This window comes from Etheostoma spectabile, chromosome 13, assembly GCF_008692095.1.
Source record: "Etheostoma spectabile isolate EspeVRDwgs_2016 chromosome 13, UIUC_Espe_1.0, whole genome shotgun sequence".
In the NCBI taxonomy this organism is placed as follows: Eukaryota; Metazoa; Chordata; class Actinopteri; order Perciformes; family Percidae; genus Etheostoma; species Etheostoma spectabile.
In genome coordinates, this window is record NC_045745.1 from 18,984,114 (window position 1) to 18,989,791 (window position 5,678).

General features: G+C 39.0%; 1 long non-coding RNA gene across 1 annotated transcript in view; it reads right to left on the reverse strand.

Moving 5' to 3' along the window:
- The window catches only part of LOC116700388 (uncharacterized), a 7,910-nt gene extending 2,424 nt beyond the window's left edge, over positions 1-5,486 (reverse strand). The window contains exons 1-2 of the long non-coding RNA XR_004334638.1: positions 5,475-5,486; positions 835-840 (exon numbers count right to left, since the gene is read on the reverse strand). This is a non-coding gene — a long non-coding RNA (uncharacterized LOC116700388). The remainder of the gene's footprint in view (positions 1-834; positions 841-5,474) is intronic.
- Between the last annotated feature and the right edge of the window lie 192 nt (positions 5,487-5,678).

The window sequence follows — 5,678 nt, forward strand, 5'->3', positions numbered from 1 at the left end:
TGTACACACACAGTATATAAAAAAGCAAAGCGTCTTTGGCAGGCTGCCCTGCTCAAGGACACAGCGATAATGATGGAATAGGCTGATAGTCTGTCACTGGATTCAGATGTGCAATGAGACACCTTTAGTGACTAACACCCCAATGGTTTCCAATGAGGAAAGAATTTCTATTACCAGATGTCATTTGGAATAGGAAGGAATATATTAATACAGAGCAGAGATTGTTTTTTTTGACTTAATGAGTTAAAGAGTCATTCTTTTTTTAATGTTTTCCCTCATTAAGCTGAATGATTATTTTTTTAGAAGAATTTGAAATACCTGCATTGGAAAATGTTTGAAATTAAACTGAAAAAAGTACTTTTCATGTGTTGAGCTTTTTAATCAACTGACATTAAGCGTCCAGTAAATAAATGTCACAACCTTTTAGTTATTCCGGTTGCAGGATGCCACGTCCTCTAAGCTGCCTCACCACAACAACTTGAAATCATAACACTCATACAGTAGACTGACATCAGAGGACTCTTTAAAGTTATGTTTATTAATATTAAATAAAAGAAGGAGCTATTTCTGACCCAGCTGAAATCTATTAAAACATTTACAAAATGGCAATTTCATCCTGTTGTTTTCTGGGCTACTTAAGTTAAAATTTTATAGCAAAACTTTAAAAAAAGAAGTCACAAGATTGACAAAGGAATGCCCCTCAGGTTATTTTAAAATAATTTATTTCTCCAATTCCAAAATTAGAGATATATCGAGACATTTCAGAAACATATTCGGTCAGTGGATAATACATTGTTTAAGACAATCAAGTTTAATTTGAACTCTACTTCACACTGATGACTTTACTCGACCTAAATAAAAATACAATCTTCCATGTCCAGTATTTTAATAGTGTGCACGCCTGGCTGGTGTGGAAGCTGAAGAACGGTGGAGTCCTCAGCCACAGAGCGGAAGGTGAGCTCACCCAATGTTCAGTTACTAATATGAGACATACTTTTAGCCATACTAAATTTAACACAGAGGACATGTGAGTTGTGTGTGTATTGTGTGTGTAGGAGTCTAGATGATTTACTGGTGGTGGCTAATTATACATGTCAGCAGTGTTTTTCCTTGCAGTTGGAACAGGAAGTGAAGGTCACCCCACCTGGAAGTCCTGTCACACCAACTGAACCAGCCTTTGGTTTCACTGGAAACATTTACTGTCACACAGTGTCACATCATCATGGCTGGATATTGGCCTCTAGTGGTGCTCAGGTGACATGACATTAGCTTCATTCATGATATCTGTAACTGGGTACAGAGGGGAAAATGTCACTCTCAATTCACTTAAAATGATTATTTTCACAGCATGTGATTAAATATTCCCAACCGCAGAACATATAAGTCAAGTAACCCAGATCTTTACACTTGCATAAATCCAGTCCAAAGATGTGTTTAGCATTATGATGGATACTGGGCTGTTACTGAGAATATTTATTGTAAACACACGGAATGTGGTCCATACTTTTTTTTAGAGTATTAGTGTTGTAAGTTTTAATTTGATGACAGGAAACTGAATTTGACTGCATGCTGAAAGAGAACAGTTGAATGTTTTTGATTTTGATTCAATTTAGATTTTTTTAAACAAATCCCTCTTTCCTATAAACTATTTTTTTCTGTTGTTTACTTCTGAGCTGCTGCACCACTGCAACTTCTGATTTCCTTAAGTAATTTCTTCTTTTGCTCTGTGAACTTTGGGAAAACAAAAACAGCTGTTGGTCAGAAATAACAGATGTTCAGTTGCTCTGAGGCTGAAAATGTGAACTTTAAACTGTCTCAACGTTAGAAAACATATTGCTTGAGTATTTTAAGATAATTTTTTAATTAGCATAAATAGCCTATTAAGTCAGGAGAGAGAAAAAGAAAAACAGGGCAAAGGTTAAATAGCCAGGCCATGAACACCGGCCCACTGAACCACCACATCACCAGATGACCTGGGATAAACGAGCTCCATTTTACCAGGCGCAGATGGGTTTAATCGCTGACAGTGTTTCAGCTGTAAAGTCTGGCAGAGCACACAAACAACAAAATTCCTTATCATCCACATCTTACACAGATTCAGCCTCAGTCCACTTGAATCCCTCTGTAATGCCACTCTTCCTCTGCTCTAACAGGGTCACCCAGTCCAGGTGTTCTCGTTATCCAGATGTCGTTCATAAAATAACTCCATTGTGCCAAGAGCTGTCTGTGTCTTGTCAACTGCCCTCGATTTACTGAGATGGAAGTATTTCTTGGCGTAATTGATGGGAATTATGTGCGCTAGCCAAGTGCCTGCACTACTTGCATGTTTTAGCTATCAAAAGATAAGAAGACTTTTGTGATTTACAGAGAGCCTTGGAGTGAGCCATCTTTCCAAAGAGATGTGCTTTACTTTTCTGGCTTGTCTTACATAGACTTTTTGTGCAAACTGTATCTGAGTTTACAATAGTTGAAAAGTGATACGACTTTTGGCAAGAACTACGAATAAGAATCATATGATGATCACTTTGTTACCCTTCTTTTACACCTCCATCAACTGCCACTATTGATTAGGCTTGAGAGAAATAGGCTACACTTACTTAATATTTAATGTTTTCCACTAAAGTTGCTTGAAGGTGCTCTAAGCAATGTCACGCGTTTTTTAGGCTACAACATTTGTTGCCACATACAGCAAACATGTCCTCACTGTCCACGAGCTGCCTGTCCCCTGAACGCACTGTAAAAAAACGTGGTCTCTGTAGACAGACCAGGGTCTACAAGCGGCAAACAAAACCAAACTGAGCCCACCTGCACCATGAAGCATGGGGGGGGCAAACCATTCTCATTTTGTTTGAAAAACAAGAAGTAATGTCACAACATCGCTTAGAGCACCTTTAACAGCACAATAATGGTTCTACACATGGGACACATGGGAGACATTCAATTAGAGACACCAATTTGCATTTTAAAAATCAATTAATAACATTTCAGATTATGTGACTCTAGATGTGTGGGGAGCTTTACCAAACAAGTCAGGTAAAGAGATTGATTTACAGCACAGGCACAAACACAGAACAGGAAACAAATAAAAAGCAAAGCACAGACATGTCTGCGTTAGCATAACTGCAGGAGAAACAATGCAGTTTACTATAGTACACAATAGTATGCAGCACCAGCATGTAGTGCTAATAGGAGTTCCAGAGGGCACTGTTCAGTACAAATGGAGCTACAGCTGTCAGAGTTTTCTCAGAACAGCAGATGGTGATAGTGAAAGGCTGGTGGAAAAATCACTTGTAACATGTTTATTCTCCTTAGTAAGAAAAAAATAAATAACACGCTTAGCATTAAGAAAAGATACGTTCTGTTAACAGGAGGGGGTTTCTGGGAAATGTGGTCTTAGCTATAGTAGAAAAATGATCTTCACCACTAACCTCCTCATTTATAGATAGATACATTATCCAGAATATTGAAATTGATTTCGGAAAAATAAATTGACATTAACAGATGAGTGCTTACAAGAGTAGAAACCTTGAGACTAGTACAGACATACTATTGCAAACTTTTGGACTTTATCCTTTTTAAAGTCAGAATATCCTGCCAGAGAATTCCCATCACCTTAGACAAACTGCAGTCAGTCGGAGCCTCCTGCTGTCAGTCTGAGTTTCAGATGGGAGGTTCCCCAGGATGTGGGGAGGATGTGGGTTGCATCCAAATGATATGTCCTTCTTCTTCCGAGTGTGTGTTTGTGTGTGTGTGTGTGTGTGTGTGTAGGGGATTGGGACAGGGGGAGGGGTGTTATCATTGATGTGTGAGTCATCCTGTCCCTCCCCTTCTCTCTCTTGCACTTCATGTGGCTTATGTGTGTGCGTATTAGTGTGTGTGTCTACACGCATGTGCTTATGTGAGCGTCCTGTGCGCGACATGCGTTTATGATGTGTGGAAGTCTACACACGATCTAATGCCACGAAAGAGGCTATGATGTAATTTTACATGTATGTGTGTCGTGGCGAATGGCATGAGCATCCCTATGTGTTGTGTGTGAGGTTGGTAAAGCAGTGGTGAGTCATCCATAGGCCAGCATTGCCTGTTACCATGGGTCACACACAACAGGTACCCTCCCCATGTGCTCCCCCCCGCCCCCACCTCTCTTCCTTATCCTCTTCCTCCTCCATCTCCACCTCTTCTTTTTCCTCTCTGACTCACAGATGACTCCCCCACCACCACCAATGACATCACCACCCCCTCCCTAACACTTTGTTGTGGTGAATCATACTGTACGTTGAGATTTTCCTCTGCTCCTCTTTTCAACCAACCAGCGGTGCAAACCTGAATGTCACCCATTCATTCATAAAATCACTCACAAGTTGCTTAAGTGTTTGTCTCTTTTGACTACGGTAACCATTTAGTGATGTAATTCATTATAACACATGTGCAGTGACGTTATCAAACGATATTCGACACACTGAAAGCAGGAGGGTTCAGTTTTAGAGGAATTTTGCATTTTCATGATCACTCAGATTCACACAAGGTCATACTGTAGCTGGGTTACTGGTAGTCAGAGGATGGGAGCTGCTGTAAGGTCAAACATCTCCAAAGATGGAGGCTTAGTTTAAAAGTACCCAGTGGTGTGTTTGACCCCTAGCAATAGTGATTTCAAACGCGGGTACCCGATTTCTTTGTATCTCACATGGGAGATGCAATACAACTGCCACCGGTTTTATCTTGTTTAGCTGATTGACGGGTGGGGGTGCAAACAATGCGCCAACAAAAGCAAGGAAGAAGAAGAGAGAAAGCTAGCAAACGCTGTATTCGAAACTGCCTACTATACTAACAGTAACTGATTTGGCCAAAATGTAGCATGTAGTATGCAGTATGCAAACAAAAGCAAAATCTGGCTAAGCCCGGCCTAGCATCCTGCAAAATAAATCGATTTAAAAGTCTCATACTACACACAGTACATACATGATATAGACAGTATTTTAATATGTAGTGGAAGATTTTGAACACAGCCATATAATTCCTTTTACTTGGAAGTTCAGGTTTTTTAGACCTATAGGATACACATAATACATTTTGGTGAGAAACACTAAATGTAAACATTTGATCATTGTTGCTAATTGATCCCATAGATATCCAGACATCCAGGTGAACTAAATTCACCTTTTAATACCTTAAAATTGCACAAAAAGAGGCTGACTTTTGGTCAGTAGGTTAATAGAAAAAAACTTATAATAGTTATCATTTCACTATTAATCAAAATATGTTATCTAACCTTCTTATGGTTACAGTTACAGTTGTTAAATTAAAATTAATATAACAAGTATTCTGGTTAGTATTATAAATTACCGATACAGAGACATTTTTCATGGCTGTTGTGGCTTTGCCTCCCGACAATTACTTAAAGTACTATTGACACACAGGAACTGTAACATTATTCTTATGTTGCACTCCATGCAAGGTAGCCTGCAGACAAGAACATGTATAAGTACAGGATCTCAAAGAACAATACAATAGAGTGTGCTTTCTAATCTGTCACCATATACTGTAAATGTATCAGATTTTGCACCTTACAAACAAATAGTTGACCGTCCCTTCAATGTATTTCTGGTAATCCATTGTCAATAATGCTATGTCATGAAATCCCTTCCTACATATAAATATATGTACTGTATATATATATA